Genomic DNA, 12,070 nt, shown 5'->3' with positions numbered 1-12,070 from the left:
CCAGCTAATTGTTATTACCGTAGGCTCGTTGTAACGAGTGTTGAATGCTACTGACTAACTTTCGCCTTTTAAATTTCACCATCTTAAATGTGTAATTTGTAACGTGTGATTTAACTGAATAACTTTCAACGTCAAGAGACGTTAACGTGTGCGTCTCCAGCAGGCGTATCTACGTAATTTTAGAGACAGTAATATTTCGTCGCAGGCTAGATTGCAAACAATCCTGAACATAGGGATTTCTCTTCGTGTTTCCGTGTCAACCTAAGTCGTAGCAACATAAGTTCCGCGACTATCCGCCAAATCCTTCATAGGGACGTGTACCCACCGTTTCAGCTTGTCGATATTACTTTGCAACCTATCCTGGTCGCGCGTGTCATTTACGTTTAGAGATACGCGTGTCACAGCGGTCCGACAATGGACGCGGCCAGTACCGGGACCAATAAGTGTATCAATACTGAATAAAGTGCAGTGTCCTGTAACTCGTTTACTAATCATTTACAAGGCGTCCTGGGTGACCTGAACAGCCCAGGTAGGTTCCGAACCACGACGTGCTCCTGCCTGCAGCCACGAGGCCGAACCCCCATTAAAACCCCTGAGATCCTGTCAAACGCTAATACTTAATTAAAAACTTAAACAGGCAGCGGGAGTGGCGTTACTGTGGATGATCTACGAGAAGTTACGTCGGCGCTTCACGCATTAACTTAGCCAACGGGCTAACTAGTTTTCAGCCCGCACGGGGCAGGCAGTGGGTGACACGTGCAACCAAAATTACTAACGAGTCAATATCTGGGACAAATCTAAGAGTCAGGTAGAGTCGCCGGAGTTACGAGCCTAAGTGCTACTAGCCCAGTGTAATACGTAACGTGTAACTGTGAAGTGTTTTATTAGTCAGGGTATCATATGTAGGGGAGGGTGGGGCACAGTGAAACAGAAATTATGTTTTTCATTAAATGAATTTTTTATTGAAGACTGTAAGTAAAATGTATATATAGATCATACCAGAGTAGTTTTCTCTTTCACATACTATAGGTACAAAATTTTTAAAATCAATTTGTATAGTGCAAAATTTAGTTTAAATGAGTAGCCCATATGCAAAAGCCGTTATCTCCATGTCAACAAAAATGTGGATAATAGAGAAAAACGTATAGGAAATGATACAGATATATCATAACTGTCAATGTAATTGTGAAAAATCGAAAAAAAAAAAAATTAGTTTTTTAGCCAACAAATCTGTATAATATAGGATTTATGAATATAGTTTTTTATTTACAAATCAATTATGCACATGACAGGTTTTTCACCTGAAACATGAAAATAACAGGTTTTGGAAATGTTATATCAGCCATTTGCAATTTCATGTCAGTTACAAAACATGTTACATCCAATGACAAATTAACACTTCTATGAATATGACACTCACATAGTTGGAATTATACATTGTAATGACAAAAATAACTCAGACTTAAGATACTGTGTTACCAAATTAATATGTTGGCATAACAACACTGACATTAATATACAGCCATTATTTGAAAACATCACTCGGAAAGTGTTCTGTCCTATTAACAGACATAGGTAAACTTAAGATATTTCAGTACCGTCGTCGTACATCAACTCAAAATCATTCATCTCATCTTCATCTGCTTCATTCCTTGCTGTGGCTGGAACATTACCTGTAGTCTGCTGTTGAAACACAAGAGTATAAAATGTGAGCTTGGCATTTTCTTCCCACTTCTCTCCAAAGTGAAGTGACAGCAATGTGCGCACATCGTGTATTTTGGCATCCTTCAGTTGCACCCCTCTCACTACATCTGGGATCTGAGAATCCCTAAATGTTTTACCCTTTTTGCAAATGGTTTTAGGTTCACCACTTTCAAAGTTATAAAATGGTTCCCCTTGAACCAAAATGCTTTTTCTAGAGTGGCTTCTAGTTAGCACAAGCTTCTTGGTTTTTTGAAACTGGAAGTGCCATCTTCCTGTTGGTTTCAAAATCTCCTGTGAATATAACTTCCAGTCTTTAACTGCACAGTCCTCTCCAAGATTATTTACTTTACCGAACTTATGAAATACCTGAATATACTTTTCTGGATTTTCAATAACACTTTCATGTCTGAACTGTCGTTCAAAATTTCCAAATACCCTATCTGGGGGTAAAAAAGAATGGCCGACAACTGGAAACAGGAGGATGATATCTTTCAAATGTTTCGGTGCTTCCAAAAGCATCCAATGTGAGAGCATGCCGATCATAGATAGATTCTTATTTTGGCCTCCACAGCCATCGGAAAAGAGTCTGATTCTGGTGACCTCATCAAGATCCAGGTTGTTAAGCCTGTGATGTAATGCTGATGCTATTTCGTTCGAACCTTTCGCATAAGTATCTTCTGTCCACACATAAAAATATGTGTTTGTCGTGTTTTGAGAAGTGGTTGAAACACCCTCGCAGATAGTAAAATTAAAGATATACATTTGTCTTTTGTAATATGCCGCTTGGTCAGGAAGTTTAGGCAGCACTAAATTCTTCTGACAATCGTAAGTGAGGACCAACTCACCATCGGTTTGCTCCCGGAGGTGTTGATAAAAAGTACCTGTCCTTTTTTTGTGTGCCAATAACTCAATTTGAAGAGTATGTTTTGCTGCCTGGTCCCTTTCATCGTTTATTTTGTTCTCGAGACTCAAGCATGTGGAACATTTATCGGTGTATGGGGCATCAAAGCTTATATTGAAATTCTCATTAAAAACAGTTCGAAAAAACTCGTATTCAACTCGCAGGTTTTCTTCTGTGTGTTTCTGGAGGTACATTTCCCACATTTTCTTCACATTTAACTGGCTGCTAAAGTACTGACGCACATTGTTTTTCCCCCTGCAATAATGGGACTGTATGGGCTGAAATGTTTTTATGAAATCTTTCACTGCAGTCCTTTTCAGTTCATACTTTTCGACCTGGCGGGCTCCTCCACGAGTTTCAGGCGGAGTAACACCGAGGTGAAGATATTTCTGACACAGTCTTTGGACGCGATCACGACTCTCATTTAAAACACTTAAAAATGCTTTTCTACAAACTTTTACATGTTAATAATGCCTTGCCTTTGCCTTGGTAATGTATAACATGTGCTTACTTGTCGTCTTGATTGTCCTTCTGGTACACGACTTCTTTTGGCTGACGAGACTGTCACATGCTGCAAGATGTAAGATTTCTTTGATTCCAGATCTGGATTTGTATAGTACTTTTGGTGGATTCTTCGTACGTCCTGCATTGACAGCTGATGACACTGAAAACGTCCCTTCATCCCATGTCCGCAGGAAGGCACAACAGGAAATCCCTTTGGGCGATGTCTGAAAAGAAAACATACCCATTGCTGTGCAGAATTATATGTATTGCCGATACTTATTTTCAATGTCTATATTTGTTGTAACAAAAATTAGCCACCATACTACATGCAGGACATAAAATTATAGCAAATGTTAGGCTGATATTAAATCACCTTCTAACTTACCTACCCTTCTTTGCAACATTTCGTTTCCAGGTCTCCGGCCTATGTTTTCGTTTTCTTGATTTGTGTGCAGGAGTCTCTGCTACATTGTTACCAGGACATGCAGATGCAATCTCTTCTTCGCAATCCATTATTACAATTTAGCAAAATGTGCCTACTCGTAACATAAACCACGCCCTAACACAATCGTCTCTCGTCTCACAACTCACAGATTACATTAAGATTTTGGCTCCAAAAATTTTGTTGAACAGCTGTTTCATAGAATGTTGTTTATCATTACCAAATACAAAGCAATAGCCAACAAAATGATGTGAAATATCATTTTATATGCAATTTAATGTGCATGTACAAGGAAACCACCCTGGTTATAACAGGTATTGCAAATGGAAACATGTTCCGGTTATCATGGTGGTCATGGATATAGCGGTTATTGGTATTGACATTTCCAATTATTGTTTTTAACAGGTTTTGTATCTGATGTCGTGAGTCACTTAACAGGTTTTTCAACTGACCTCACTTTTCTCTTCAATATTTTTATGGGTTTTAGCATGGTTTCACACTCGTTCTTCACGCCATTATGAAGCCAATGAAAAGACGAATCCATAGATACTATAAACTCATTTTCGATAATTTTTGGATTTAGCGGGTTTTGCATATGGGCTACTCAAATTATTTCCACGTTTGTTTCACTGTGCCCCATACACTGAAACATACTCTCTCTTTGCAGCGACATTTTACCAGCTGATGCTTTAAACTATTTCAGTATGTTGTCCACAAATACAATTTTTTTTAAATAGGATAACAGACCAATATTAATAAAACAGAGCTTCGCTTGTAATCAAAACAGACAAAATGATTAATATAAATCGTGAATAAATGTACTATCTTCATAATTGTCCACAACAATGGTTTATTACTAACTTAGCCCATATTAAGTGAAGTAAAATCAATTCCGCAAGTTGTATAACCTTGCTGTCGCATCGTTTTACCACCACAAATTGGTGCAGGGAGAAGCATCTTTCTTTGCCTGTGATGCACTGTTGCCACATCTTCAACTTGTGGTTTCATGAATGTGTTTGCCTTCTTAGAACTTGCTCTGAAGAAACTCACTTCGTATTCATTGTCACTGTCCTGGTCTTTGGTAACGATTCCTATGTAGAACTTCTTTCTTCCTGAAGTGTCAAATTCCACTAAAACATAATCATCTGCTACTGCATCTCGCTCAAATTCTTCGAAAGCATCTGGCTTTAGTGATGATAGCATATTCTCTACAAATTCTACTTCATTGTCTCAATCAACTAGCACCATAGCTTCAGTACCACCATCGCTAGATTCAGAATCCTCCTTTTCTCCTTCGCAAATAATTTCCTCTTCGCTATTTTAGGCTTGGCAATGTTTTTTTTTTTTTTTTTTTTTCGTTTGTGCTCGTGCCTTAAGTTCTGGTGTGCTAGTAGCAATAATACTTTTTTCTTTCTTGTGGCCCTTCTTCTCATTTTTCCTTTTACTAGCTTTAGGATAACCACATACAAGCTCAGGGCTGAAGTTAAATGTTGTCCTCGTGTCTTGGATAGGATGTGATACAGATGACGCTTCTTCATGTGCATTGATAGAGCGTGGTTCAGACAGATTTTCTACTGCTTCGATATGATTTGATTCATTGTCATGCCTACTAGTTGACTGCCCTTGTTCAACTGCTTGGATAAGATGTGATTCTTTATCATGCCTACTAGTCGATGCTCCTTGTCCTTCGATTGTTGGCTGTGGGTCTCGTTCCAGGGGTGCTTCATAAGGTCGATCAGTAACAAAACTGCAAGCAAAGTCTGCTTCAGTAAATACATCCCTGTTGTAAGGGAAAATGCCTGTTGTACGAAAAGCAGCAGTTATATTTGCTGGCGTCATTGCCTTTTGATGAGCTACACTCACTGCACCAGCAACATTGTAGATGGAGAAGGTTTGGCCAGGGTGTTGCATTAGCCAGTTGTCAACAGCAACATTATAATATGTTTTAAATTCTTTGAAAAACCCCACATCTAGAGGTTGAAACTTGTTTGTGGAGTGTGGGGGGAATGTGAGCACTGTGACATCATTATTCTTTGCTAACTCTAGAACTTCAATAGACAAGTGGCTCTCCTGGTTGTCATAGATTAGCAGTGTTGGAGCTTGTTTCGAGCTTTTAGTGTGCTGTATGAAGTGCTGCATAACTCGAAGAAAGAGTTTTATAGAGGAATTTTTTTTATCTTACATAATATATTTCTAAGTGCTGATTATATGGGGCACACTGAAACGTTTCACTGTACCCCATCCAAGCATGTTTCAGTGTGCCCCATAGGTAGTAAAAGTGAAAACTAGGTTGTGACATAGAAAAAAAATCACAATATATAAATTTAACTCACTTGTTTTGTAGACAGTACTTAGAAGATTCCGCTAAAATTAACAGATATTAAAAATTCACTCACAATTATTTTTAATAACAAATAATGTAAACATTGGCAAAATTACTTTTACTGCAAAAATATGTTACAGAGAACGAAAGAAGTATCCTCCTTATGGCAGCCATGTTGAAACTAGTTTTACAGGTACAAGGCAACAACAGAACTTGCCACTAGGAGCGCCAGATGTGTTCGTGCCAACTGTCCAAAATTATCGTGTTTGTTTCAGTCTGCCCCATGTTCCACTGTGCCCCACCCTCCCCTAATGTTAAGGTTTATTCTGTAACCGTTGCATCGTGTGCAAGTGTATGATCTTCCCGCGCAACAAAATCGTGAGCCGCCACTGAGAAAGTGGCCGAGCGTGTGACATTCAATTCGGGACAACCGTTACGGCCAGGGCAGGCAGCACTATGTATAGGGCTGTGACATAATAAATTCATCAGACATCAATCCGAAATTTCGTGTTCTCTTTCAGGCGTCCCGAGTGGCCATAACAGCTCGGGAGGCCCTGCTGCGTTGAACCGCTACCTCTAGCCACAAGGACGAACCTACCCTGAGATCCCGAACAATATTGAAATCACGTAAAAATCAATAGAGGTAGTGGGGACGGCGTCAATATGTTTATTTTTTATATGTAAGTATACAAATTATATCTACCTAGCTACAACCAAAGTTTATATAGTGGCTATTATGTTGACGACAACCATCGGTGCCCCAATCAGATAGCATAGACCATTATCCTTTGTTACCACCTCACCAAGTTGTGTGCATCAATGCGCGAGTAGCTTACATGCCTAATGTTCGCCCAGGTAGATGGTGCAACATAAGAACTAGGCTTTTGAGCAAGCAGCCAAATGTGCACTTCGACTATCTGAAATAGCTTGGCTTCTGGGTTGTAGCCGCTTCCAAGGCGAATATATCACCGATGTTTCGGTCGAAATTGCAGTCGTCATCATCAGGGTAGATTTATCTACTGAGGTTATTACAATTTCTTCTCCCTTTAATACTTTCGCCTGAGAGGAGTGATGCCCGATTGGCCCACAGCTGCAGATGCTAGTCTGAAGGGCAGAGGAAGGGTGGGGGGCTGGGTCATGGCGTTCAGTGGCCAGAAGTCATTACATAACCACAGAGATCCATTTTTATTGGATGCTAGTACTATAAAAGCATTGTAAGGGCTGTTGGAATGTTCTATCACCCCATCCTGTAGCATTTCCATCACTTGTGACCGAATGATTCGTTGTTCCCGAAATCCGTACCCACAAGGGGGGATGGGGGGCTCATAGATGGGCTGGTCAATAGTGGAAGGAATGTGATGTTCAGGAACCGCAGTGTGCTTCAGCAGGTGGGATACAGTAAGCACATCTTGCTTCTCGCACAGCACTTTGTTTACCTTGTATTGATGTTCTGGAGAACACTGTGATGAATGTCGCTTAAAGTTAAAATTTCACCATTTAACAGGGGGGCTTGTCCTATGGTGTACACTATGAAGCACTCTTTTAGACCCATGTTGATGAGAGCATGACCCATCTCCAGCACTGTATCGTGCTCTGCTAAGCATGTTTGTCCCAATATGAGCTCTTCGTGCAGGTCCTACACTACAACTGCTATGATGTTGGTAGTTATCTCCCTTAGGCTTACCTTAATGTACATGTGCCCCAGGATCTGGCCAGCATGCATGGTGGTGGCCAAACATAGATCACCATGGTGCGGGTGCAGGGCACAGGGCAGCACGAAAGCAGGGTGGATGAACACATGGCTCGCCCCTATGTTGATAAACACTGTGACAGGTGCATCGTGTACCTCTTCTGGAATGCAGAGCAGATAGTCTGTTGGCAGCATCAGCTGTTCCAGGGTTGGTCGCAGCACATCTGTGGTCTGTGCATGGTGTTCTATATGCACGGTGGGCAGAGGACTCAGCTCACTCCATCTCCAGACCATTTCCTGGCTTTGGCAGTGAGGACATTTGTAATTGCACTGTACTGGCTTTTGGTGCGGCTGATGTCTGGGGATATTCATTGTACCACTGGTAACTGCCCTAGGGGCAACCTAGTCGGCAGTGTGGTGGCCAGCTGTAGGAGAGTGTCCCAGTCTGTTGCGGTTCCAGCTGTTGGTTGGATGATTGCAGTAGGGGCGCGACTACGATCACCTGGTTGCGCCATTGTTGAGGCGGTTGTTGTTCCTGTAATGCTGGTTGTCTCCTGCTGTTGTGAGGGCTGTGGTTGCCCCTATCTGCTTATGGCAGGTTACATTGCCATACTCTCTGAAGATTGCGTTCTGTCGCCACCGATTGCTGGAGGTAGTCTTCAACTGACAGAGTGTGACAGGCCCCTATGAATAGCTGCAAATAGTACCTCAATAACAATGTAATGATAGGTAGTGCACTGATGGGTTCACTGCAAGGAGAAATTCGCCTAAACAGTTGAACTTGTTGAGCAATGAACTGTTCCACAGGCTCTCCATTTCGCTGGCCATTGCCGTAGAACTGTGGTGTACACTGCACGAGGGAGAATGCTGTGTCGAAATAGTGGATGAATGTCCTGATAAACTCTGGACAGCTCATTGCGAACCATCCTCACAGATTCTACCAGTTGCGGGTGAGGCTGCGCAGCTTTTCGCCTGTACTCTCTGCCTACTCGTCAGGTGGTACTCGGTAACAGGCCAGATGCATCTAACTACTGCTGTAAGTATGTGCATGGGTCTTCATGTGGTGCTCCGCCGAACTCCGGTAGTGTCAGTCATCCTGCCATGGCTCTTTAGATGACAGTTAGGCCCTAGTCGGCTAGTGTGTCTAGTTATAATATGTGTGGTGACATTGCAGTTGACGTCGTCCCGCCTGTGACAGTGAAGTCCAGTCTCCACCCCGCCAGTACCGGACCCCGCTGCAAGACTACACCCCTAGCCTAGCCTATGCAGGCTAATGCTGCCGCTCCTCCTCGGCCGGCCGCGGTCAACGGCAGTCGACAATGGGTCATCAACTAGGATGGACATGCCGTTCCCCACGTTTCCCATCCGTTCAAGTAATAACCGTCAGGTTATTACATGTGTGTGTATTGTGTTCAGCCACCATACCCTAATCAATAGCCAAGGAGCTTAGTAGTGCACACTGGTGCCGACGACCCACCACAACAACGGCTAGATGCTTTAAGACTAGCATGGCACCCTCCCGGAGAACTATCACCTCAACAGAGACACCAACAACTACTAGGCTCACCTCGGGTATCGAGCTCAAGACCTTGGGTGATGGCATAGTGGTGTGAAACGCACAGTTTAGGCATGTTTCTGGTTCCCTGTCGTTGAGTGTTTTGGTCCCTGGTTTGCAGGTTGCTGTTGTCAGCTTTGTCAGCTCTAATGGTGGAAAATGTTTTTCCTTGCTAGATATTTTCCCAGTCAACCTCCCAATTTGGGGCGATTGGTTCACTTTTGCATGGGTTGGTGCTTGATTTTTGTGCACATGTGTAAATATTTCGCCATTGCAGTTGGTCTTTATATGTATGTAATTTCAGCAAATGGCAATGCGGACATCTCGCGGGTAGTTTGCGTGGCAGCACCCCGAACCAGCACTACTGAAAAAAAGTTTAATTTTTATGATTTCGCCCCAACAGAGGAGCCAAATGCCATCACCCGCAGTTATGTGTTCGACACCCAGGGTATAACTAGTGGGGGTTGACATGAATGAGGTTTGACTTAGCTTTGGGAGGGCACTAAGTTAGCTTTTGATGCTAACAGAAGATGTATTGTTGGTCGTCAGCCCCAGAGTGGCCCACCGGGCTCGGGAGGCTGAGGTTTACTTAGAAGCCCAATATACACCAGACACTCGCATCGCAGTTAAGCTGTAATGGGTCTCTGAATGATAGAAGCATTTGGAAAACACATGGTTTAATTAACACATGACTTGGTTTACATTTTAATGTTTGTGTGGGCAAACTACATTAACATTTGAAAGAACGAAATGTGGAACCACACCTATCAATAGTGGCATGCTATGCTTAGTCCTCGCGGCAGTCTTTTCTAAGAAACGATGGTGGTTAAAACATGTAGCTCGGGTTCTGCAGTGGGCGCCGATAATCTATATTAAATGAAACAACATTACTTAAATAGCCTACAGACATATGCATGGCTGATTTAAGCAAAGTTGGTTCTTGAGTCGTAAGTTCGAAACCATGCGGTGGAAGGGTCGCATGGTGGTGAAGCTGATGATGGCTGGGTTATGCCCTGGACCGTAAATGGTCCGAGATGTGGGGGAAATAAGCTAAAAATGTTTAGGTTGAAAGGTTATAATTACCAGAAGTACTGTGATCAATGGAACAATGGTAGTGGCTCCCCCAAGGTACGTTGCATCCGCTCCGGATCGCGGCCTTACAAAGACTAGCGATTGCTGGGAGGTAGTGGCGACGACAGGGGGCCGCCTCCCGCAAACTGATTGAAAGCACTAAAACTAATTTTATGTGAAAGTTAACTAAACATGTCACATATCCCTTGAATAAAAAATCGTACGACCAATTAGGTGATTAAAGGCCTACAAATGTTGTATTAAATTATGTAAAAATTAGATTTACAATAGCAAGTCAAGTTGGAGACCTTCAGTGTGTGCTGTGAACCACTCCGGGAATATATTTAAATGGATTTAAAATTAAGATGCTGTGATCAAGAATAACTATGAGTTAAGTTAGCCCCTAGGCTGTAAGGGGAGGCAGTGGTGTTCACAAAATAGGGTGCCTTTAACGGGCCAACACACTTCCGTGACACATTATCCCTTTTGGGCACTAAAGAGGTTGATGTACGTAGCATGGGCACACAATGAAATTAAAGAATAAATAACAACATATGACCGCTCACCACAACATTTCCGCATCGGCACAGTCCTGCCCTTGACTCGTGGGTGAGGGCGAGGGGTGCTTTCCACCAGTGGGGTCTGGTACAGGTTGGTTTGGGACCGGGCTTTACTACTGAAGGAGGTACAATGTCAATAAAACCTATGCTTGGATGTGTATGTCCTGTTTCAGATAATTATTTTATATTTCTGCTCCACATTGTTAAACGTGCTGACATTTTGAGTGGCTCAATTCAATTAAATTCAAAAGTTTTTATTCACACATTTTGCACTTTACAGGTTTTGTGTTTATAATGCGACATCCCAGCACTCAGTGGCTGAACGTCGACAAAATTTATATATATATATATATATATATATATATATATATATATATATATACACACACACACACACACATATATATATATAACATACAGTTAGAATAATTATCTGGCTAATTTGCTTAAAAAAACATTATTGTGCAGTATGGATAAATTTAATAAGTCGGAATATTAAATTGGTAATTTTAAGGATAAACAACTATTTTACTGGCTACTATGAAACAGTGATGCCAACTAGCTGAATATTTTCTCCCACACCTATTTTAAAATCTCCTAAATTCAGAATAAAATACCTTAACTTCAAATGTTTTAAGAGTTTATATCAATTAATACAGTTTCATTTAGTAATATTTTATTGTTTAGTATAATAGATTAATTAAATGAAAAATGTAATTACATATTTCTATTTTTTAAATCTATTTAATTAAATCACCTTGATAATTTTTTTGAATAAGAAAGATTTGAATAAAAAGGTTCTATTAAAAATAGTATGTAAGATTTATAAAAAAGTTAACTTATTTATTGTTTGCATGTCCTATCGATATTTGTTGTTTTAATTGTCAATATTTTTTAATCTACTAGGAGCCATTCGATTAATTATAAAAATAAATTTTATTTTAGAAAAAAGATTTTGAAGCTTCGACGTTTCACGAAATTCTAAAACAAAACAAAAAATGTTAATTTTTATTTTGACATTATTGAAATGACACTGTTAATTTCAGCAATCTAGTCATAGAACTGTCGGTGGTTTTAAAAGTTTGGTGCCTGTTGGCAGGGCCGGATTTAGGGGTCTGGAGGACTCGGGGCAACAGAGGAGTGGAGGCCCTCTGGCCCCAAATTATTTTCCAAATAAAATGAACTATTTTTTTCAGTCGAGTTTTCCAATAAATAATTTATTGTGAAATCAAGTATATTCTCTTAGTATTTAAAAAAACATACATAAATATAATCGGAGACAAGAATTAAGTAGGTATATGAAATTAAATTTTAGTGTTA

This window comes from Bacillus rossius, chromosome 14 (genome assembly GCF_032445375.1).
Source record: "Bacillus rossius redtenbacheri isolate Brsri chromosome 14, Brsri_v3, whole genome shotgun sequence".
Lineage (NCBI taxonomy): Eukaryota > Metazoa > Arthropoda > Insecta > Phasmatodea > Bacillidae > Bacillus > Bacillus rossius.
This window is presented reverse-complemented; position numbering follows the sequence as displayed.